The following is a 27,288-nucleotide window of genomic DNA, read 5'->3' as shown; positions in this document are numbered from 1 at the left end:
TATCTTGTACACACTGAAGTATCCTATTCCTGTGCATGCTTATGAAGTGACATTATCGTGCACACTAATTCCAAGTGACCCTCGCCTGAACACACCAAAGTGCCCTACTCCAGTGCACGCTTATGAAGCAACCATATTCTGCGCACTAATTCCACGTGACCCTGGCCTGAAAAACACATGCTTGCAGTAATGGCAGGTCCAAATGTCATCATAATAATACATGCTGGCAGTAATGGCAGGTCCAAGTGTCATCTTAATAATACATGCAGGCAGTAATGGCAGGTCCAAATGTCATCTTAATAATACATGCTGTCAGTAATGGCAGGTCCAAATGTCATCATAATAATACATGCTGGCAGTAATGGCAGGTCCAAATGCCATCATAATGATACATGCTGACAGTAATGGCAGGTCCAAATGTCATCATAATAATACATGCTGGCAGTAATGGCAGGTCCAAATGCCATCATAATGATACATGCTGGCAGTAATGACAGGTCAAAATGTCATCATAATAATATAAGCTGGCAGTAATGGCAGGTCCAAATGTCATCATAATAATACATGCTGGGAGTAATGACAGGTCAAAATGTCATCATAATAATATATGCTGGCAGTAATGGCAGGTCCAAATGCCATCATAATAATACATGCTGGCAGTAATGGCAGGTCCAAATGTCATCATAATAATACATGCTGGCAGTAATGGCAGGTCCAAATGCCATCATAATAATACATGCTGGCAGTAATGGCAGGTCCAAATGTCATCATAATAATACATGCTGGCAGTAATGGCAGGTCCAAATGTCATCATAATAATACATGCCGGCAGTAATGGCAGGTCCAAATGTCATCATAATAAGACATGCTGGCAGTAATGGAAGGTCCAAATGTCATCATAATAATACATGCTGGCAGTAATGGCAGGTCCAAATGTCATCATAATAATACATGCTGGCAGTAAAGGCAGGTCCAAATGCCATCATAATAACACATGCTGGCAGTAATGACAGGTCCAAATGTCATCATAATAATACATGCTGGCAGTAATGGCAGGTCCAAATGTCATCATAATAATACATGCTGGCAGTAATGGCAGGTCCAAATGTCATCATAATAATACATGCTGGCAGTAATGGCAGGTCCAAATGTCATTATAATAATACATGCTGGCAGTAATGGCAGGTCCAAATGTCATCATAATATTACATGCTGGCAGTAATAGCAGGTCCAAATGTCATCATAATAATACATGCTGGCAGTAATGGCAGGTCCAAATGTCACCATAATCATACATGCTGGCAGTAATGGCAGGTCCAAATGTCACCATAATAATACATGCTGGCAGTAATGGCAGGTCCAAATGTCATCATAATAATACATGCTGGCAGTAATGGCAGGTCCAAATGTCACCATAATCATACATGCTGGCAGTAATGGCAGGTCCAAATGTCACCATAATAATACATGCTGGCAGTAATGGCAGGTGCAAATGTCATCCTAATAATACATGTTAGCAGTAATGGCAGGACCAAATGTCATCATAATAATACATGCTGGAAGTAATGGCAGGTCCAAATGCCATCATAATAATACATGGAGGCAGTAATGGCAGGTCCAAATGCCATCATAATAATACATGCTGGCAGTAATGGCAGGTCCAAATGTCACCATAATAATACATGCTGGCAGTAATGGAAGGTCCAAATGTCATCATAATAATACATGCTGGCAGTAATGGCAGGTCAAAATGTCATCATAATAATACATGCTGGCAGTAATGGCAGGTCCAAATGTCATCATAATAATACATGCTGGCAGTAATGGCAGGTCCAAATGTCATCATAATAATACATGCTGGCAGTAATGGCAGGTCCAAATGTCATCATAATAATACATGCTGGCAGTAATAGCAGGTCCAAATGCCATCATAATAACACATGCTGGCAGTAATGGCAGGTCCAAATGCCATCGTAATAATACATGCTGGCAGGAATGGCAGGTCAAAATGTCATCATAATACATGCTGGCAGTAATGACAGGTCCAAATGTCATCATAATAATAGATGCTGGCAGTAATGGCAGGTCCAAATGTCATCTTAATAATACATGGTGGCAGTAATGGCAGGTCCAAATGTCATCATAATAATACATGCTGGCAGTAATGGCAGGTCCAAATGTCATCATAATAATACATGCCAGCAGTAATGGCAGATCCAAATGCCATCTTAATAATACATGCTGGCAGTAATGGCAGGTCCAAATGTCATCATAATAATACAGGCCGGCAGTAATGGCAGGTCCAAATGTCATCATAATAATACATGCTGGCAGTAATGACAGGTCCAAATGTCATCATAATAATACATGCTGGCAGTAATGGCAGGTCCAAATGTCATCATAATAATACATGCTGGCAGTAATGACAGGTCAAAATGTCATCATAATAATACATGCTGGCAGTAATGGCAGGTCCAAATGTCATCATAATAATACATGCTGGCAGTAATGGCAGGTCAAAATGTCATCATAATAATACATGCTGGCAGTAATGGCAGGTCCAAATGTCATCATAATAATACATGCTGGTAGTAATGGCAGGTCCAAATGTCATCATAATAATACATGCTGGCAGTAATGGCAGGTCCAAATGCCATCGTAATAATACATGCTGGCAGGAATGGCAGGTCAAAATGTCATCATAATACATGCTGGCAGTAATGACAGGTCCAAATGTCATCATAATAATACATGCTGGCAGTAATGGCAGGTCCAAATGTCATCATAATAATACATGCTGGCAGTAATGGCAGGTCCAAATGCCATCATAATAATACATGCTGGCAGTAATGGCAGGTCCTAATGTCATCATAATAATACATGCTGGCAGTAATGGCAGGGCCAAATGTCATCATAATAATACATGCTGGCAGTAATGGCAGGTCCAAATGTCATCATAATAATAACTGCAGGCAGTAATGGCTGGTCCAAATGTCATCATAATAATACATGCTGGCAGTAATGGCAGGTCCAAATGCCATCGTAATAATACATGCTGGCAGGAATGGCAGGTCCAAATGTCATCATAATAATACATGCTGGTAGTAATGACAGGTCCAAATGTCATCATAATAATACATGCTGGCAGTAATGGCAGGTCCAAATGTCATCATAATAATACATGCTGGCAGTAATGGCAGGTCCAAATGTCATCATAATAATACATGCTGGCAGTAAAGGCAGGTCCAAATGCCATCATAATAACACATGCTGGCAGTAATGACAGGTCCAAATGTCATCATAATAATACATGCTGGCAGTAATGGCAGGTCCAAATGTCATCATAATAACACATGCTGGCAGTAATGGCAGGTCCAAATGTCATCATAATAATAACTGCAGGCAGTAATGGCAGGTCCAAATGTCATCTTAATAATACATGGTGGCAGTAATGGCAGGTCCAAATGTCATCATAATAATACATGCTGGCAGTAATGGCAGGTCCAAATGCCATCATAATAATACATGCTGGCAGTAATGGCAGGTCCAAATGCCATCATAATAATACATGCTGGCAGTAATGGCAGGTCCAAATGCCATCATAATAATACATGCTGGCAGTAATGGCAGGTCCAAATGTCATCGTAATAATACATGCTGGCAGTAATGGCAGGTCCAAATGTCATCATAATAATACATGCTGGCAGTAATGGCAGGTCCAAATGCCATCGTAATAATACATGCTGGCAGGAATGGCAGGTCAAAATGTCATCATAATACATGCTGGCAGTAATGACAGGTCCACATGTCATCATAATAATAGATGCTGGCAGTAATGGCAGGTCCAAATGTCATCTTAATAATACATGGTGGCAGTAATGGCAGGTCCAAATGTCATCATAATAATAGATGCTGGCAGTAATGGCAGGTCCAAATGTCATCATAATAATACATGCCAGCAGTAATGGCAGATCGAAATGCCATCTTAATAATACATGCTGGCAGTAATGGCAGGTCCAAATGTCATCATAATAATACATGCTGGCAGTAATGACAGGTCCAAATGTCATCATAATAATACATGCTGGCAGTAATGGCAGGTCCAAATGTCATCATAATAATACATGCTGGCAGTAATGACAGGTCAAAAAGTCATCATAATAATACATGCTGGCAGTAATGGCAGGTCCAAATGTCATCATAATAATACATGCTGGCAGTAATGGCAGGTCAAAATGTCATCATAATAATACATGCTGGCAGTAATGGCAGGTCCAAATGTCATCATAATACATGCTGGCAGTAATGACAGGTCCAAATGTCATCATAATAATACATGCTGGCAGTAATGGCAGGTCCAAATGTCATCATAATAATACATGCTGGCAGTAATGGCAGGTCCAAATGCCATCATAATAATACATGCTGGCAGTAATGGCAGGTCCAAATGTCATCATAATAATACATGCTGGCAGTAATGGCAGGTCCAAATGCCATCATAATAATACATGCTGGCAGTAATGGCAGGTCCTAATGTCATCATAATAATACATGCTGGCAGTAATGGCAGGTCCAAATGTCATCATAATAATACATGCTGGCAGTAATGGCAGGTCCAAATGTCATCATAATAATAACTGCAGGCAGTAATGGCTGGTCCAAATGTCATCATAATAATACATGCTGGCAGTAATGGCAGGTCCAAATGTCATCATAATAATACATGCTGGCAGTAATGGCAGGTCCAAATGCCATCGTAATAATACATGCTGGCAGGAATGGCAGGTCCAAATGTCATCATAATAATACATGCTGGCAGTAATGACAGGTCCAAATGTCATCATAATAATACATGCTGGCAGTAATGGCAGGTCCAAATGTCATCATAATAATACATGCTGGCAGTAATGGCAGGTCCAAATGTCATCATAATAATACATGCTGGCAGTAAAGGCAGGTCCAAATGTCATCTTAATAACACATGCTGGCAGTAATGGCAGGTCCAAATGCCATCATAATAATACATGCTGGCAGTAATGGCAGGTCCAAATGCCATCGTAATAATACATGCTGGCAGGAATGGCAGGTCCAAATGTCATCATAATAATACATGCTGGCAGTAATGACAGGTCCAAATGTCATCATAATAATACATGCTGGCAGTAATGGCAGGTCCAAATGTCATCATAATAATACATGCTGGCAGTAATGGCAGGTCCAAATGTCATCATAATAATACATGCTGGCAGTAAAGGCAGGTCCAAATGTCATCTTAATAACACATGCTGGCAGTAATGGCAGGTCCAAATGCCATCATAATAATACATGCTGGCAATAATGGCAGGTCCAAATGTCATCATAATAATACATGCTGTCAGTAATGGCAGGTCCAAATGTCATCATAATAATACATGCTGGCAGTAATGGCAGGTCCAAATGCCATCATAATAATACATGCTGGCAGTAATGGCTGGTCCAAATGTCATCATAATAATACATGCTGGCAGTAATGGCAGGTCAAAATGTCATCATAATAATACATGCAGGCAGTAATGGCAGGTCCAAATGTCATCATAATAATAAATGCTGGCAGTAATGGCAGGTCAAAATGTCATCATAATAATACATGCTGGCAGTAATGGCAGGTCCAAATGTCATCATAATACATGCTGGCAGTAATGACAGGTCCAAATGTCATCATAATAATACATGCTGGCAGTAATGGCAGGTCCAAATGTCATCATAATAATACATGCTGGCAGTAATGGCAGGTCCAAATGCCATCATAATAATACATGCTGGCAGTAATGGCAGGTCCAAATGTCATCATAATAATACATGCTGGCAGTAATGGCAGGTCCAAATGCCATCATAATAATACATGCTGGCAGTAATGGCAGGTCCTAATGTCATCATAATAATACATGCTGGCAGTAATGGCAGGTCCAAATGTCATCATAATAATACATGCTGGCAGTAATGGCAGGTCCAAATGTCATCATAATAATAACTGCAGGCAGTAATGGCTGGTCCAAATGTCATCATAATAATACATGCTGGCAGTAATGGCAGGTCCAAATGTCATCATAATAATACATGCTGGCAGTAATGGCAGGTCCAAATGCCATCGTAATAATACATGCTGGCAGGAATGGCAGGTCCAAATGTCATCATAATAATACATGCTGGCAGTAATGACAGGTCCAAATGTCATCATAATAATACATGCTGGCAGTAATGGCAGGTCCAAATGTCATAATAATACATGCTGGCAGTAATGGCAGGTCCAAATGTCATCATAATAATACATGCTGGCAGTAAAGGCAGGTCCAAATGTCATCTAAATAACACATGCTGGCAGTAATGGCAGGTCCAAATGCCATCATAATAATACATGCTGGCAGTAATGGCAGGTCCAAATGCCATCGTAATAATACATGCTGGCAGGAATGGCAGGTCCAAATGTCATCATAATAATACATGCTGGCAGTAATGGCAGGTCCAAATGTCATCGTAATAATACATGCTGGCAGTAATGGCAGGTCCAAATGTCATCATAATAATACATGCTGGCAGTAATGGCAGGTCCAAATGCCATCGTAATAATACATGCTGGCAGGAATGGCAGGTCCAAATGTCATCATAATAATACATGCTGGTAGTAATGGCAGGTCCAAATGTCACCATAATAATACATGCTGGCAGTAATGGCAGGTACACATGTCAACATAATAATACATGCTGGCAGTAAGGGCAGGTCCAAATGCCATCATAATATTACATGCTGACAGTAAAGGCAGGTCCTAATGTCATAATAATAATACATGCTTGCAGTAATGGCAGGTCCAAATGTCATACATGCTGTCAGTAATGGTGGGTCCAAATGTCATCATAATAATACATGCAGGCAGTAATGGCAGGTCCAAATGTCATCATGATAATACACGCTGGCAGTAATGGCAGGTCCGAATGTCATCATAATAATACATGCAGGCAGTAATGGCAGGTCCAAATGTCATCATGATAATACACGCTGGCAGTAATGGCAGGTCCGAATGTCATCATAATTATACACGCTGGCAGTAATGGCAGGTCCAAATGTCATCATAATAATACATGCCGGCAGTAGTGGCAGGTCCAAGTGTCATCATAATAATACATGCTGGCAGTAATGGCAGGTCTAAATGTCATCATAATAATACATGCTGGCAGTAATGGCAGGTCCAAATGCCATCATAATATTACATGCTGACAGTAATGGCAGGTCCTAATGTCATAATAATAATACATGCTTGCAGTAATGGCAGGTCCAAATGTCACCATAATAATACATGCTGGCAGTAATGGCAGGTCCAAATGCCATCATAATATTACATGCTGACAGTAATGGCAGGTCCTAATGTCATAATAATAATACATGCTTGCAGTAATGGCAGGTCTAAATGTCATCATAATAATAACTGCAGGCAGTAATGGCTGGTCCAAATGTCATCATAATAATACATGCTGGCAGTATTGGCTGGTCCAAATGTCATCATAATAATACATGCTGGCAGTAATGGCAGGTCCAAATGTCATCATAATAATACATGCCGGCAGTAGTGGCAGGTCCAAATGTCATCATAATAATACATGCTGGCAGTAATGGCAGGTCTAAATGTCATCATAATAATACATGCCGGCAGTAATGGCAGGTCCAAATGCCATCATAATAATACATGCTGGCAGTAATGGCAGGTCAAAATGTCATCATAATAATACATACTGGCAGTAATGGCAGGTCTAAATGTCATAATAATAATAACTGCAGGCAGTAATGGCTGGTCCAAATGTCATCATAATAATACATGCTGGCAGTAATGGCAGGTCCAAATGTCATCTTAATAATACATGCAGGCAGTAATGGCAGGTCCAAATGTCATCATAATAATACATGCTGGCAGTAATGGCAGGTCAAAATGTCATCATAATACATGCTGGCTGTAATGGCAGGTCCAAATGTCATCATAATAATACATGCTGGCAGTAATGGCAGGTCAAAATGTCATCATAATAATACATGCAGGCAGTAATGGCAGGTCCAAATGTCATCATAATAATAAATGCTGGCAGTAATGGCAGGTCCAAATGTCATCATAATAATACATGCTGGCAGTAATGGCAGGTCAAAATGTCATCATAATACATGCTGGCTGTAATGGCAGGTCCAAATGTCATCATAATAATACATGCTGGCAGTAATGGCAGGTCAAAATGTCATCATAATAATACAAGCTGGCAGTAATGGCAGGTCCAAATGTCATCATAATAATACATGCTGGCAGTAATGGCAGGTCCAAATGTCATCATAATAATACATGCTGGCAGTAATGGCGGGTCAAAATGTCATCATAATAATACATGCTGGCAGTAATGACAGGTCAAAATGTCATCATAATAATACATGCTGGCCGTAATGGCAGGTCCAAATGTCATCATAATAATACATGCTGGCAGTAATGACAGGTCCAAATGTCATCATAATAATACATGCTGGCAGTAATGGCAGGTCAAAATGTCATCATAATACATGCTGGCAGTAATGACAGGTCCAAATGTCATCATAATAATACATGCTGGCAGTAATGGCAGGTCCAAATGTCATCATAATAATACATGCTGGTAGTAATGACAGGTCCTAATGTCATCATAATAATACATGCTGGCTGTAATGGCAGGTCTAAATGTCACCATAATAATACATGTTGGCAGTAATGGCAGGTCCAAATGCCATCATAATATTACATGCTGGCAGTAATGGCAGGTCCAAATGTCATCTTAATAATACATGCTGGCAGTAATGGCAGGTCCAAATGTCATCATAATAATACATGCAGGCAGTAATGGCAGGTCCAAATGTCATCATAATAATACATGGAGGCAGTAATGGCAGGTCCTAATGTCATAATAATAATACATGCTGGCATAATGGCAGGTCCAAATGCCATCATAATAATACATGCTGGCAGTAATGGCAGGTCCAAATGTCATCATAATAATACATGCTGGCAGTAATGGCAGGTCAAAATGTCATCATAATAATACATGCTGGCAGTAATGGCAGGTCCAAATGTCATCATAATAATACATGCTGGCAGTAATGGCAGGTCAAAATGTCATCATAATAATACATGCTGGCAGTAATGGCAGGTCCAAATGTCATCATAATAATACATGCTGGCAGTAATGGCAGGTCCAAATGTCATCATAATAATACATGCTGGCAGTAATGGCAGGTCCAAATGTCATCATAATAATACATGCTGGCAGTAATGGCAGGTCTAAATGTCATCATATTAATACATGCTGGCAGTAATGGCAGGTCCAAATGTCATCATAATAATACATGCTGGCAGTAATGGCAGGTCCAAATGTCATCATAATAATACATGCTGGCAGTAATGGCAGGTCCAAATGTCATCATAATAATAACTGCATGCAGTAATGGCAGGTCCAAATGTCATAATAATAATACATGCTGGCAGTAATGGCAGGTCCAAATGTCATCATAATAATACATGGAGGCAGTAATGGCAGGTCCTAATGTCATAATAATAATACATGCTGGCAGTAATGGCTGGTCCAAATGTCATCATAATAATACATGCTGGCAATAATGGCAGGTCCAAATGTCATCATAATAATAACTGCAGGCAGTAATGGCTGGTCCAAATGTCATCATAATAATACATGCTGGCAGTAATGGCAGAGACTCAATGTCATCATAATAATACATGCTGGCAGTAATGGCAGGTCCAAATGCCATCGTAATAATACATGCTGGCAGGAATGGCAGGTCCAAATGTCATCATAATAATACATGCTGGCAGTAATGGCAGGTCAAAATGTCATCCTAATAATACATGCTGGCAGTAATGGCAGGTCCAGATGTCATCATAATAATACATGCTGGCAGTAATGGCAGGTCTAAATGTCTTCATAATGATACATGCTGGCAGTAATGGCAGGTCCAAATGTCATCATAATAATACATGCCAGCAGTAATGGCAGATCCAAATGCCATCTTAATAATACATGCTGGCAGTAATGGCAGGTCCAAATGTCATCATAATAATACAGGCCGGCAGTAATGGCAGGTCCAAATGTCATCATAATAATGCATGCTGGCAGTAATGGCAGGTCCAAATGCCATCATAATAATACATGCTGGCAGTAATGGTCGGTCCAAATGCCATCATAATAATACATGCTGGTAGTAATGACAGGTCCAAATGTCATCATAATAATACATGCTGGCAGTAATGACAGGTCCAAATGTCATCATAATAATACATGCTGGCAGTAATGGCAGGTCCAAATGTCATCATAATAATACATGCTGGCAGTAATGGCAGGTCCAAATGTCATCATAATAATACATGCTGGCAGTAATGGCAGGTCCAAATGTCATCATAATAATACATGCTGGCAGTAATGGCAGGTCCAAATGTCATCTTAATAATACATGCTGGCAGTAATGGCAGGTCCAAATGTCATCATAATAATACATGGAGGCAGTAATGGCAGGTCCTAATGTCATAATAATAATACATGCTGGCATAATGGCAGGTCCAAATGCCATCATAATAATACATGCTGGCAGTAATGGCAGGTCCAAATGTCATCATAATAATACATGCTGGCAGTAATGGCAGGTCAAAATGTCATCATAATAATACATGCTGGCAGTAATGACAGGTCCAAATGTCATCATAATAATACATGCTGGCAGTAATGGCAGGTCAAAATGTCATCATAATAATACATGCTGGCAGTAATGACAGGTCCAAATGTCATCATAATAATACATGCTGGCAGTAATGGCAGGTCCAAATGTCATCATAATAATACATGCTGGCAGTAATGGCAGGTCCAAATGCCATCATAATAATACATGCTGGCAGTAATGGCAGGTCCTAATGTCATCATAATAATACATGCTGGCAGTAATGGCAGGTCCAAATGTCATCATAATAATACATGCTGGCAGTAATGGCAGGTCCAAATGTCATCATAATAATAACTGCAGGCAGTAATGGCAGGTCCAAATGTCATAATAATAATACATGCTGGCAGTAATGGCAGGTCCAAATGTCATCATAATAATACATGGAGGCAGTAATGGCAGGTCCTAATGTCATAATAATAATACATGCTGGCAGTAATGGCTGGTCCAAATGTCATCATAATAATACATGCTGGCAATAATGGCAGGTCCAAATGTCATCATAATAATAACTGCAGGCAGTAATGGCTGGTCCAAATGTCATCATAATAATACATGCTGGCAGTAATGGCAGAGACTCAATGTCATCATAATAATACATGCTGGCAGTAATGGCAGGTCCAAATGCCATCGTAATAATACATGCTGGCAGGAATGGCAGGTCCAAATGTCATCATAATAATACATGCTGGTAGTAATGACAGGTCCAAATGTCATCATAATAATACATGCTGGCAGTAATGGCAGGTCCAAATGTCATCATAATAATACATGCTGGCAGTAATGGCAGGTCCAAATGTCATCATAATAATACATGCTGGCAGTAAAGGCAGGTCCAAATGCCATCATAATAACACATGCTGGCAGTAATGACAGGTCCAAATGTCATCATAATAATACATGCTGGCAGTAATGGCAGGTCCAAATGTCATCATAATAATACATGCTGGCAGTAATGGCAGGTCCAAATGTCATCATAATAATACATGCTGGCAGTAATGGCAGGTCCAAATGTCATCATAATAATACATGCTGGCAGTAATGGCAGGTCCAAATGTCATCTTAATAATACATGCTGGCAGTAATGGCAGGTCCAAATGCCATCGTAATAATACATGCTGGCAGTAATGGCAGGTCCAAATGACATCGTAATAATACATGCTGGCAGTAATGGCAGGTCCAAATGTCATCATAATAATACATGCTGGCAGTAATGGCAGGTCCAAATGTCATCTTAATAATACATGCTGGCAGTAATGGCAGGTCCAAATGCCATCATAATAATACATGCTGGCAGTAATGGCAGGTCCAAATGTCATCATAATAATACATGCTGGCAGTAATGGCAGGTCCAAATGTCATCGTAATAATACATGCTGGCAGTAATGGCAGGTCCAAATGCCATCGTAATAATACATGCTGGCAGGAATGGCAGGTCCAAATGTCATCATAATAATACATGCTGGTAGTAATGGCAGGTCCAAATGTCACCATAATAATACATGCTGGCAGTAATGGCAGGTACACATGTCAACATAATAATACATGCTGGCAGTAAGGGCAGGTCCAAATGCCATCATAATATTACATGCTGACAGTAAAGGCAGGTCCTAATGTCATAATAATAATACATGCTTGCAGTAATGGCAGGTCCAAATGTCATACATGCTGTCAGTAATGGTGGGTCCAAATGTCATCATAATAATACATGCTGGCAGTAATGGCAGGTCCTAATGTCATCATAATAATACATGCTGGCTGTAATGGCAGGTCCAAATGTCATCATAATAATACATGCAGGCAGTAATGGCAGGTCCAAATGTCATCATAATAATACATGCCGGCAGTAGTGGCAGGTCCAAATGTCATCATAATAATACATGCTGGCAGTAATGGCAGGTCTAAATGTCATCATAATAATACATGCTGGCAGTAATGGCAGGTCCAAATGCCATCATAATATTACATGCTGACAGTAATGGCAGGTCCTAATGTCATAATAATAATACATGCTTGCAGTAATGGCAGGTCCAAATGTCACCATAATAACACATGCTGGCAGTAATGGCAGGTCCAAATGCCATCATAATATTACATGCTGACAGTAATGGCAGGTCCTAATGTCATAATAATAATACATGCTTGCAGTAATGGCAGGTCTAAATGTCATCATAATAACTGCAGGCAGTAATGGCTGGTCCAAATGTCATCATAATAATACATGCTGGCAGTAATGGCTGGTCCAAATGTCATCATAATAATACATGCTGGCAGTAATGGCAGGTCCAAATGTCATCATTATAATACATGGTGGCAGTAATGGCGGGTCCAAATGTCATCATAATAATACATGCTGGCAGTAATGGCTGGTCCAAATGTCATCATAATAATACATGCTGGCAGTAATGGCAGGTCCATATGTCATCATTATAATACATGGTGGCAGTAATGGCGGGTCCAAATGTAATCATAATAATACATGGTGGCAGTAATGGCGGGTCCAAATGTCATCATAATAATACATGCTGGCAGTAATGGCAGGTCAAAATGTCATCATAATAATACATGCTGGCAGTAATGGCAGGTCAAAATGTCATCATAATAATACATGCTGGCAGTAATGGCAGGTCTAAATGTCATCATAATAATAACTGCAGGCAGTAATGGCTGGTCCAAATGTCATCATAATAATACATGCTGGCAGTAATGGCAGGTACACATGTCAACATTATAATACATGCTGGCAGTAATGGCAGGTCCAAATGTCATCTTAATAATACATGCAGGCAGTAATGGCAGGTCCAAATGACATCATAATAATACATGCTGGCAGTAATGGCAGGTCAAAATGTCATCATAATAATACATACTGGCAGTAATGGCAGGTCTAAATGTCATCATAATAATAACTGCAGGCAGTAATGGCTGGTCCAAATGTCATCATAATAATACATGCTGGCAGTAATGGCAGGTCCAAATGTCATCTTAATAATACATGCAGGCAGTAATGGCAGGTCCAAATGTCATCATAATAATACATGCTGGCAGTAATGGCAGGTCAAAATGTCATCATAATACATGCTGGCTGTAATGGCAGGTCCAAATGTCATCATAATAATACATGCTGGCAGTAATGGCAGGTCAAAATGTCATCATAATAATACATGCAGGCAGTAATGGCAGGTCCAAATGTCATCATAATAATACATGCTGGCAGTAATGGCAGGTCCAAATGTCATCATAATAATACATGCTGGCAGTAATGGCAGGTCAAAATGTCATCATAATACATGCTGGCTGTAATGGCAGGTCCAAATGTCATCATAATAATACATGCTGGCAGTAATGGCAGGTCAAAATGTCATCATAATAATACATGCTGGCAGTAATGGCAGGTCCAAATGTCATCATAATAATACATGCTGGCAGTAATGGCAGGTCCAAATGTCATCATAATAATACATGCTGGCAGTAATGGCGGGTCAAAATGTCATCATAATAATACATGCTGGCAGTAATGACAGGTCCAAATGTCATCATAATAATACATGCTGGCAGTAATGGCAGGTCCAAATGTCATCATAATAATACATGCTGGCAGTAATGGCAGGTCCAAATGTCATCATAATAATACATGCTGGCAGTAATGGCAGGTCAAAATGTCATCATAATAATACATGCTGGCAGTAATGACAGGTCCAAATGTCATCATAATAATACATGCTGGCAGTAATGGCAGGTCAAAATGTCATCATAATAATACATGCTGGCAGTAATGGCAGGTCCAAATGCCATCATAATAATACATGCTGGCAGTAATGGCAGGTCCAAATGTAATCTTAATAATACATGCAGGCAGTAATGGCAGGTCCTAATGTCATAATAATAATACATGCTGGCAGTAATGGCAGGTCCAAATGTCATCATAATAATACATGCTGGCAGTAATGGCAGGTCAAAATGTCATCATAATACATGCTGGCTGTAATGGCAGGTCCAAATGTCATCATAATAATACATGCTGGCAGTAATGACAGGTCCAAATGTCATCATAATAATACATGCTGGCAGTAATGGCAGGTCCAAATGTCATCATAATAATACATGCTGGTAGTAATGACAGGTCCTAATGTCATCATAATAATACATGCTGGCTGTAATGGCAGGTCTAAATGTCACCATAATAATACATGTTGGCAGTAATGGCAGGTCCAAATGCCATCATAATATTACATGCTGGCAGTAATGGCAGGTCCAAATGTCATCATAATAATACATGCTGGCAGTAATGGCAGGTCCAAATGTCATCATAATAATACATGCTGGCAGTAATGGCAGGTCCAAATGTCATCATAATAATACATGCTGGCAGTAATGGCAGGTCCAAATGCCATCATAATAATACATGCTGGCAGTAATGGCAGGTCCAAATGTCATCATAATAATACATGCTGGCAGTAATGGCAGGTCCAAATGTCACCATAATAATACATGCTGGCAGTAATGGCAGGTACACATGTCAACATTATAATACATGCTGGCAGTAATGGCAGGTCCAAATGTCATCATAATAACACATGCTGGCAGTAATGGCAGGTCCAAATGTCATCATAATAATACATGCTGGCAGTAACGGCAGGTCCAAATGCCATCATAATAATACATGCTGGCAGTAATGGCAGGTCCAAATGTCATCATAATAACACATGCTGGCAGTAATGGCAGGTCCAAATGTCATCATAATAATACATGCTGGCAGTAATGGCAGGTCCAAATGTCATCATAATAATACATGCTGGCAGTAATGGCAGGTCCAAATGTCATCATAATAATACATGCTGGTAGTAATGACAGGTCCTAATGTCATCATAATAATACATGCTGGCTGTAATGGCAGGTCTAAATGTCACCATAATAATACATGCTGGCAGTAATGGCAGGTCCAAATGCCATCATAATAATACATGCTGGCAGTAATGGCAGGTCCAAATGTCATCATAATAATACATGCTGGCAGTAATGGCAGGTCCAAATGCCATCATAATAATACATGCTGGCAGTAATGGCAGGTCCAAATGTCATCATAATAATACATGCTGGCAGTAATGGCAGGTCAAAATGTCACCATAATAATACATGCTGGCAGTAATGGCAGGTACACATGTCAACATTATAATACATGCTGGCAGTAATGGCAGGTCCAAATGTCATCATAATAACACATGCTGGCAGTAATGGCAGGTCCAAATGTCATCATAATAATACATGCTGGCAGTAATGGCAGGTCCAAATGTCATCATAATAATACATGCTGGCAGTAATGGCAGGTCCAAATGTCATCATAATAATACATACTGGCAGTAACGGCAGGTCCAAATGCCATCATAATAATACATTCAGGCTGGCAGTAATGGCAGGTCCAAATGCCATCATAATAACACATGCTGGCAGTAATGGCAGGTCCAAATGTCATCATAATAATACATGCTGGCAGTAATGGCAGGTCCAAATGTCATCATAATAATACATGCTGGCAGTAATGGCAGGTCCAAATGTCATCATAATAATACATGCTGGCAGTAATGGCAGGTCCAAATGTCATCATAATAATACATGCTGGCAGTAATGGCAGGTCCAAATGTCATCATAATAATACATGCTGGTAGTAATGACAGGTCCTAATGTCATCATAATAATACATGCTGGCAGGAATGGCAGGTCCAAATGTCATCATAATAATACATGCTGGTAGTAATGGCAGTTCCAAATGTCACCATAATAATACATGCTGGCAGTAATGGCAGGTACACATGTCAACATTATAATACATGCTGGCAGTAATGGCAGGTCCAAATGCCATCATAATATTACATGCTGGCAGTAATAGCAGGTCCAAATGTCATCATAATAATACATGCTGGCAGTAATGGCAGGTCCAAATGTCATCTTAATAATACATGCTGGCAGTAATGGCAGGTCCAAATGTCATCCTAATAATACATGCTGGCAGTAATGGCAGGTCCAAATGTCATCTTAATAATACATGCTGGCAGTAATGGCTGGTCCAAATGTCATCATAATAATACATGCTGGCAGTAATGGCAGGTACACATGTCAACATTATAATAGATGCTGGCAGTAATGGCAGGTCCAAATGCCATCATAATATTACATGCTGGCAGTAATGGCAGGTCCAAATGTCATCATAATAATACATGCTGGCAGTAATGACAGGTCCAAATGTCATCATAATAATACATGCTTGCAGTAATGGCAGGTACACATGTCAACATTATAATACATGCTGGCAGTAATGGCAGGTCCAAATGCCATCATAATATTACATGCTGGCAGTAATGGCAGGTCCAAATGTCATCATAATAATACATGCTGGCAGTAATGGCAGGTCCAAATGTCATCTTAATAATACATGCTGGCAGTAATGGCAGGTCCAAATGTCATCATAATAATACATGCTGGCAGTAATGACAGGTCCAAATGTCATCATAATAATACATGCTGGCAGTAATGGCAGGTCCACATGCCATCATAATAATACATGCTGGCAGTAATGGCAGGTCCAAATGTCATCTTAATAATACATGCTGGCAGTAATGGCAGGTCCAAATGTCATCATAATAATACATGCTGGCAGTAATGGCAGGTCCAAATGTCATCATAATAATACATGCTGGCAGGAATGGCAGGTCCAAATGTCATCATAATAATACATGCTGGCAGTAATGGCAGGTCCAAATGCCATCATAATAATACATGCTGGCTGTAATGGCAGGTCCAAATGTCATCATAATAATACATGTTGGCAGTAATGGCAGGTCCAAATGTCATCATAATAATACATGCTGGCAGTAATGGCAGGTCCAAATGTCATCATAATAATACATGCTGGCAGTAATGGCAGGTCCAAATGTCATCATAATAATACATGCTGGCAGTAATGGCAGGTCCAAATGCCATCATAATAATACATGCTGGCAGTAATGGCAGGTCCAAATGTCATCTTAATAATACATGCTGGCAGTAATGGCAGGTCCAAATGTCATCATAATAATACATGCTGGCAGTAATGGCAGGTCCAAATGTCATCATAATAATACATGCTGGCAGTAATGGCAGGTCCAAATGTCATCATAATACATGCTGGCAGTAATGGCAGGTCCACATGTCATCATAATAATACATGCTGGCAGTAATGGCAGGTCCAAATGTCATCATAATAATACATGCTGGCAGTAATGGCAGTTCCAAATGTCATCATAATAATACATGCTGGCAGTAATGGCAGGTCCAAATGCCATCATAATAATACATGCTGGCAGTAATGGCAGGTCAAAATGTCATCATAATACATGGTTGCAGTAATGGCAGGTCCAAATGCCATCATAATAATACATGCAGGCAGTAATGGCAGGTCCTATTGCTTCACACCTATGCTGGGTTCTTAAAGTTACACATGTTGTCTATATTATCAGGTGCAGTAAATCCTTTGAACTTGTTTTGGGAATTAAGTGAAAATCTGGAAGTAAAACCCACATGTTACAGAATGACAAGCCATGCACAGATCATGAAGAGGAAGGCTAAACTATGTGTGTCTGTTCTCTTTTAGGTGTCAGTGGCAACCCACTGTTTCTAGGTAAGTGCCCATTTTATTCACTCTCAATGCTCACTTTAAATGCTTACTTCTATATAAACATCCGGGTGATTTGTTTGTCTCTTGGAGTGGGCAGATCTCACAAGTCAATGTGCAGATCCTGCCTGTCCTCTTATTCTTCTCATAAGTCGTTGTCGCCTGCACTATGGGGATTAGACCCAGGTTCTCTCCCCAGTTCTGGGTCACAAGGAAAGACCACAGCCACTTTTGGATTGAAAGATAGTGGAGAAGAAGGCACTGTATGATCAAACCCCTGGAGAGGCGTGTGCCCCAAAAGCATTACCACGTGTGTCTGACCTCACCTGACACCATCAATAATATCTACATACTCCACTCACAAGAGAGAACATGTGAGTGAGAGAGTGACAGAGCAATAATGAGTTAACTGATGACAAATTGCACCATTCCTCTTCACACTTGCCAAGACGCAGAACACTGAGCTCTCTCCTCTTGCCTAAATAATACAATGAGGATATCTGTATCTTATGTGTGTGGCTGTGGTGAATACGTGTATGTGTGTGTGTGTGATGTAGAAATTCTCTAGACTGTGTATGGGGGGTGTGTTCCTACTTTGTGGGTGTATGTATGTCAGCTGTGTCGTTAGTGTCTGTGTGTGTTATGCCTTTGTGCGGGAGTGCATACTGCGCGTGTGTGTGTACATTTGTATTTGTCAGATCTATGGTTGGTGCCTATGTGGCTTTGTCTTTTGGGGAGGGTTTGACTGCAGTCTATATGTGCCAGGGAGAACGGTCCCTACTTTGTGTGTGTGTGTTTGTGTATGTGTGTGTGTGTGCCTGTATCTTTGGGCTGCCTGAGTGGTGCCTATATTTGGGGATAGCTGCAACCAAGTATTATCCTAAAGCAGATATGCTGTGATGATTGGGGGAATCATGGCGTATTCACCTATAGAGCTCTATAAATCAGATGAGAGGGTGCACGTGCATGAAGGTCTGCATGTTACCTGGCACCCAGTAAGTGCCTCGGATTTTAAACATTGTGCAGATCTGCAGCGGGGGGACCCTGACCGTGGGTTCTACGGCCTTTGTAGCACCTTCAGAAATAATGATTGGAATCAGAGGCAAGGATGTGGGTGTGATGCTCCATCACTTCTCTCTACTTTTGATGTGAGGCTTGTGTGGGTGATGCTCCATCACTTCTCTCCACTTGTGATGTGAGGCTTGTGGCTTTGATGCTCCATGAACCCCAGCCAGATGCCCAGGAGGAGAAGGACCTGAATGAAAATTGATGCTGAGTTCAGAGGTTGTATGATCCTCCCAACCCAAGGCTGAGTATAGTGCTGGAGAGCCATCAGATTAGGATGTAGCGCGTACTCTTGGGAAGAGGATAGGGGACTCGCTGATTGGGAAGGAAGGAGGAGCTGTGCTCCAAGAGGAGAACAGAGAGGTGCGAACATCCAATACCTACCTAATCCACCTAAAGCTTTCCCTCTAGAGCACATCCCCTGCTATCCTTTATCAATCCTGATTGACCTATTCTCTTCTGATAAAAATGTAACTTATTTTTCCCCTCCTCCCTATGAACTTTGTAAAGCGCTCTGAGTGTCACTCTAAGAGCTGAGTGACACCAGTACCTGCTCAAACCTTATTATCTCATTCATTGTAGAAATTCTCAAATTCTCAAATTGCTCACATAGCAAAACAGCTGGAAGAGTGTGTGGATGTGAGGGATTGAATGTTCCCTATGTAGGTCAAGTTAGTAGGAAGATGGTGCTTGAATTATCTGAACCAACTAACTGAAGGTCATTGGGCAGTACATGCATCAAGGGTCACGTATGTGGACGACGACACAAGAGAATGTTGAGAGATTCATGCTCTTTACTTAGGAGGATCCCTTAGAGAAAGGGGGAAAAGGATATAGGGTCAAGAGGATGGGGGAGTGCATTGAAGATGTTGGCTTCTTGGGGTAATATTTATTGGAAGAGGGTGGCCATATCATAAATACCAGAGTATGGTCCAGGATCCCAATAGTGAAGAGGGACTTCACGGCTGTGGGAAGATGTTGGTGCAGTGCGGGGAACATTGGTTTATCTGTAGGTGCTCAGTAAACAGGTGGGTTGTGTAAAGGTGCCTGATTACTCCAGTGGACCGAGGAAGTTTACTGAAGCACTAGTCTACACATGATATATCACCCCAAGTAGCTGACTGGAGAGGTTAAGAGGAGGGTAGTGCGGGCAAGGGCATCTAGGGTTTGGGTGCATCACTGGCAAGAGGGGTACAGCATCACCACGTATATTTCCTCAAAAGCACTAATGTAAATAAGGGTGGAGCACAGCTTCAAAAGTTGTAACTGGACACATCCCTCCTGTGTAAGACACGCACACAGCACACAAGTATCATGCTAAGATGCCTTAGGTGTGGATCCCTGAGATGCCAGGGACTTGTTCCCACTTGGGGGAGGTCTAGCACCCCCTGTGATGGGAATGCAGCCACAATATGGCCAGGTATTTAACTGCATCAGCCATCATCAGATATGGATGAATTCATTGGGACACAGCAGTTTGCAGCCGGCATTTTCTTCAGAAATGCAAATGGTGGGAGGTGCAGCAGCTGTTCTACATACCAGTGGGCATATGCCTCTGCCAGACACCCTCCCATTAATTACATTGCCCTGTGCCTGCAGTATGTCCCCTCACTGCCCAGCCGCACAGTAGATACAGCAGTAATGACAATTTCTGCTACTATCAGCTGAGTTCCCATTCACTGTACTGCCTCAGTAGCTGGTCCCTGTATCAGACCTTCAATACACCCATGAATTAGTGCTTATGACCGTGTCCGGTACTACAGGCTGAGCTTCTATTTATTACATTGCCCCAGATCTACAGCATCTATTCCCTCTCTCAGCAGCTAAAATCCCCCCACAGATGCGGCACTTATGATCCTGTCTGCTAATGCCAGCAAAGCTTCTATTTATTACACTGCCCCTGATCTACATCATCTATTCCCTCTCTCAGCAGCTAAATACACCAACAGATGCAGCACTTATGATTATGTCTGCTAATGCCAGCTGAGCTTCAATTCACACTACACCAGATCTACAGTATCTATTGCTTCTCTCAGAAGCTCAATCCATCCACTAATTCCGTACTTATGATCCTGTCTTCTAATGCCCCCCAGCTTCTATTTATTAGGCTGCACCAGATCTACAGCATCAATTCCCTCTCTCATCAGCTCAATCCACCCACGGATACAGTAGTTATGATCCTGTCTGCTAATCCCCCCTTGCTTCTATTTATTACTCTTCCCTGATCGACAGCATCAATTCCCTCTATCAGCAGCTCAATCCACCCACAGATGCAGCACTTATGATCCTGTCCGCTACTGCCAGCCAAGCCTCTATTTATTACACTGCCCCTCATCAAAAGCATCTATTCCCTCTCTCAGCAGCACAATCCACCCACAGATGCAGCACTTATGAACCTGTCTGCTAATGCCAGCCGAGCTTCAATTCACACTGCCCACTATCTACAGTATCTTTTGCTTCTCTCAGCAGCTCAATCCACCCAAGGGTGCATTACTTATGATCCTGTTCGCTAATGCCACCCGAGCTTCTATTTATTACTCTACTCCTGATATACAGCATCTATTCCCTCTCACAACAGCTGATTAAACCCACAGATACAGCACTTATGACCTGTCTGCTAATGGCCCCCTAGCTTCTATGTATTACTCTGCCCCTGATCTACAGCATCCATCCCCTCTCAGCAGCTAAATGCACCAACAGATGCAGCATTTAGGATTCTGTCTGCTAATGCCCACAAGCTTCTATTTATTAGGCTGCCCCAGATCTACAGCATCAATTCCATCTCATCTGCTTGTGCTCCGGGACCCCCAACCGGCCCATAAAGTCGGGGTTTGCCCAGAAGCACTTTAAGACAAGATAATAGCACCCGTGAGATGGACGGGGGTGCATATTTAATACTCCAACACCAATCAATGAGGACAACTCAACGGTTTGGCAAAGGGAGTCCATTTAATGACAAGTACAAAAAACGCGGAGTCATGAATATGAGAAATGGTGCGATCTTCCTTCTCGCTTCAACTCCAATGAACTTCATAAAAATCATAACATTTATACTAAAAACGTGTCATCCTTGACGTGTAACATTCAAAAGTTGACATGCTATTCTATTGATTAGGAAAAGTAACTTTACTATATGTACTATATCTATATATGGTAACTGAGTGAGGGTTTTGGGAAAACACTGTCAGGTGTGCATCTAAGCCCTTCCTTCAAAAATGACTACTGCAGACATCATTAAAAGTATGACTTCCCATTGGTTCTACTAACTATAGGACCCTAGATTACTTGGTCCACTGTGATTGGGTTGGCACCAACCCCATGCATACTTTTTCACTTTGCTTAACAGCATGCAAAATGGTCGGCCAGGTGCAGGGTGCCCATCAATTTGCCCAGCCTTACTTCAATCAATCATCACCTTAGTGGCTATGTGTCAATTATTTCACTGTTTCACTGTGGTTGGCCTCGAGACTTCCTCTTCTGCCTAGATATCTTCTCTTGGCTCACAGCCATGCGTAGGTGTGGGGGTCTTGCTCTGTTCGTTCGGCTGGTCACGTGATTCAGACACCGTGGATTGCCTTTTCCTCAACAATTCGTGTATTTGATTTTATGTTCACCCACCACCTCCCTTTGCCTTCTTATCTTGCCCCTTCAAAGCAGTATATTCTGGTCCTTGCTTCAGTTGATTGTAGCTACTGCTCATTCATTTTGATGAATATGACCTTGGTTCCCTAGGCATGAGTTGCCTCTGCTGAGTTTCGTTTCTGCCGCTCAGCTCCTGATTCCGCTGAATGTGAAACCTTTCTTGAATGGTCTTAGTGATTTTTGTTGATTCTGCTTTTGTGCAAAGTGGAAATATACTTCATACAAAGAGCTTTATTTGAGGTAGATATATATATATGGCGCTTGATCATTTCTACTAAGCATAGCAAGCCGCACGGTTTTCTTAGCTTTTTTGCGGTTCCAAGCATATGTATATGTGTAAACTGGTCAAATATCTATGCCATGCTTACAGCTTAAGCTTCTTACATTTGACATCGCCTTCACACTCTAAGTTCACAATATCCTTGTTCTTGGCGTTTCATCTCTTTATGTCATTCTCTAGTCGTAATTTCTTCTACATGTGAGTCAGGTTTAGGTTCTTGTGATGTCACCATTCGTCTTCCATTAAGACCGTTTTGGTTTCTTCATGGACTGTACTCAGTCGATCTTCGGTCTGTCTCATTTGTTGATATGGCTTTCTCAATGGGTACCTAACTCTCCATGGTTTCCTCAGTACTGGTACTTCAATAGGCATCATTCTTCTGACAGGTACTGGACAGAGCCCCACCACGGCTCTCTGCTGGTTTATTTGCTCATCATACGTCACATATCTCGGTGTGAATGTTCCTGGTACTTCAAAATGGACGGTTGGAGTCAGGGCTGCATTTGGGACCTCCTCTACACTCCCCCCTCTGGGCGATTCATCTACCACTTTCACCTCCTTTTTTAGATCCATCTTCTTTTGTCCCTCTGTATTCACATTCACTTCATCGCCTGGGTCCATTGTTTCTTCATCTTCTATGTCTGTGCATGATGGTCTGAAGAAATGTCTCTTTGGAGTCCATATTTTTATGACTTCTTTTAGACTTCCTGCTGTTTTCACGTGTTCGTCTTTATTCCATGTCATCAGTTGACACTGTCCATTTGGGTTGCTGTAAACCCATCTACCGACATCATTTCTATGCTTATTGGGATATAGAAACCTTGTTCCTTCTTGTGCATGAATGCTGGCTTTCACAAAATCTCTTATTTCTTCGTCAGTCAAGTCTTTGGGCTTCCATCCTGGCTCGACATCAATCATGATCTTCACCCCTATGGCTTTGTTCACAGTTTTCTGGCACTGGGAGATTATTATTGTGATAACACAGAATCCTAGCAGTATCATCACTAACAGGGCTCCTAGAAACTTGACTGCATCTGCCATCCATTGTGGAACCCATGAGACTAGTGATCCAAACCAACTGTCATCATCAATCATCTGGTTCTGCAGTTTTGTCAGCATACCTATGGCTTCTGTCAAAGTTCCATTTTCCTCATCGTGAGAAGGTGTAAATGTGCAACATGATTCTCTGATTTGTGCACAAACTCCTCCATCCATGGCTGTGATCATGTCAAGCACATATCTATTCTGGAGAGTCATCAGTCGAACTGCTCTTAACTCTTCCTTGATCGCGGTGAAACCTTTTATGGTTGTGTTGATGGTCTGTAGTAACTCCCATCTGGTTATCTGCAACCATTTAGTATTTGCTCCAACTTGAAATCTTGGCATGAAAATTGTTGTGAACACTGATGATGTGAGGCTAAATAGCCTGTGTTCATATGGGATTGCATGAAAAGCTTCTTCTGATTTGGCTGAAAAATAATTCTCTCTTTTTATTCGAAATCAACAGTTCCACACATCTCTTCTTCCTTAGGTGTGCATCTGCTTTTGAGAAACTGTCAATATTCAGGTCACTTTTCGGGATCACCAACGCTGGAACATGGACATTCACTGTTGTGCATATGCCTCCCCAGTTTCTCGGCTGTCTGATGTATGCTTTGGATCCACATGCCCAAAAATGATCCATAATCACTGCAGTTCCATGCATCATTCCTGGAGCATCAAAGATTCGTCCACAGTTCTGATTCTCTCCCATCTTCCTTGTGTCATTATTCCTGAAACACAATTTCCATGTCAGCAGTTTTGCAAGCCTTGGCCATAATGGTTTGCATATTCTTTGTGAATTTTTAATTACTTCCTTGCAGACTCCGAGGACCATCCATGCCCTGCAAATTACTACTCCTTTCTCCCATCTGTCTGGTAAAAGCACTGTTCCACAAATCTGCATTTGGCCTCTCTGTTCTTCCAATTTTGAGTCTCTTCTTGAGTTGTTCCTTGGACATTTAGTTTCTGGTTCACTTCCCATCTGATTTCCGCTCCTTTCACTCCAGGTTTCTGGTACCTGATCACATGATTCCTAGTATGAGCTCTGTCTCTTGTCTTTATGTCTTGAACATAATCATCTTCATCAAGATCAGTTTTTTCACTTGCCCATTTCAGTGAGGCATCACTACCCATGAACTGACCTCTGGTTTTGCACATTTGTACATGAGAAAGACAGTGTGCTGTCTGGACATCAACTTCTACAGCTACGAAGATCTTGGACTTCCCCATGCTGCATGGTTAGAGTGCAAAAACAAAGCATTCCCCCTCTGAACTTCATCTTCCAACTTCCTTCATGTGTTGGTATCAAATGTTGTTTCCCACTTGTGCTGTGCTGTCCAAGTAGTCATTTAGTTCGTTGTTGTCTCTGTTCATGCTTCCCTTGATTCTTAAAGTTTTCATCTAGTTCGCTATAACTACATCCCTGAATGCACCTATATGCCTCTTTCTTGCTGGAGGATTCTCAGGTATCCTGCTCCATGGTGCAGGCCTCCTCATCTGTGCCATTTGAGTAGACAAAGGTCTGGCAGTTCTTTCTTTGTCCTCATATATCTTTTTCCTTCTGGTTAGAAATGTCTTCATCTACCCTGGCTTGGGTTCAGTGTATGGCTGCACTGTGGAACTTGTACTTGTCCCTTTCACTGGAACATATATGCTCAGCAATGTTGTCTCTGTGGGTTCATTCTTCAGCCCTTCTAGTCTTTTCCTTTCTCTGGCTATGAATGGCCATACTGTGTCTGATATCACTTGTGCTCGTGCAGAGATTTTCTCTAAGTTTGCACTTGTCTTTCTTGGTGTTAGCTCAAGAGTTTCTGATACAGCTGTTTCCGTTGGCTTTCTTTCCAATTCTTCTTGTCTTTCCACAATGTCTGCTTCCTTCATTTGGCTCCTTACTTTACTTGTAGTGAGATTTCTCAGAGTAGGCAGTCTTTTCTTCTCTACTGCTTGGGATTGTGGTTCTAAAGTCATTGCCACTAGGCCTGGTGTATGTGCATTCAATGTTTGCATGTGTGTGGTTGCCAGTAACCTTTTTTCATTCATACTCTGCTGACCCTGTCTCCGGCTTTTCGATTTGCTTGTTACCACAGGTTTGTGTGTGTCATTGCTAATAACATCAATCTCAAGTTCACTCACTCCATTATCAGATCTCATAGGGACTGGAATTACTATAAAGGGCCTTGGTGCTTTTGTGGGCGTCATACGTACATCATTAGGTGCATGTACTGGGGTTGGAATGCTTCGTACACCAATAAAAAATTCAGTTCTGATTGTTAATTACAGTAAAATGATGATGAATATAATACACAAATACATTATACCCCTGTAGGTTAGGCAGCAGAATTAATGTCCATGGAACTGTGACTGTCTCTCTTCCTGCGGGAGGACTAGAGTACTGCTCTGAACCCCATCTCGATCATCTGTAAAGTGTGTTAACTTTTAATACAAATTCTAAATAATATTGTCTCTGGATCCTGTTTGTTCTATTTGTGAGCTGTAGAACTTAAGCGATTGTCTCTCCTTGTCAGACCACTGGGTTTATCTATTAGTTCTGGATACAGTTTTCTTGTTTAGGCTATGGGGTGTGTCAAAATCAAGCAATAATTCAACAAGTCTCTTTACTGTGCATGTTCAAAATGTAGCAGCTCCCAGTCTACGCCTCTGATCTGCTTCATTCCCAAAGACATGCTGTGTCCTTGTTAGTACACAAATAAAAGAGAAATACAACAACTGAAATCTTTGACACTGCTCTCTCGATCAGTCCCTCAGCGAAAAGTTAAAAATCTTCTCAAATAGTTCTTCTGATGGTTAGAAAATTCGATTTGCATCACAATTCCATGCAGGAGCATT

At 41.1% G+C, this 27,288-nt stretch overlaps 1 long non-coding RNA gene across 6 annotated transcripts in view; it reads left to right on the top strand.

The window, feature by feature from the left end:
- Window positions 1–27,288, top strand: part of LOC138565979 (uncharacterized) — a 195,560-nt gene that overhangs the window by 6,122 nt on the left and 162,150 nt on the right. For all 6 annotated transcript variants that reach the window (XR_011301762.1, XR_011301753.1, XR_011301766.1 and 3 more), the window contains exon 2: window positions 18,393–18,419. This is a non-coding gene — a long non-coding RNA (uncharacterized lncRNA). The remainder of the gene's footprint in view (window positions 1–18,392; window positions 18,420–27,288) is intronic.

The sequence above is a fragment of the Ambystoma mexicanum genome, chromosome 1p, assembly GCF_040938575.1.
Source record: "Ambystoma mexicanum isolate Mex_15411 chromosome 1p, UKY_AmexF1_1, whole genome shotgun sequence".
NCBI classification, from domain to species: domain Eukaryota; kingdom Metazoa; phylum Chordata; class Amphibia; order Caudata; family Ambystomatidae; genus Ambystoma; species Ambystoma mexicanum.
The sequence above is the reverse complement of the archived record's forward strand: the minus strand, read 5'-3'. Positions and strand labels throughout refer to the sequence as shown.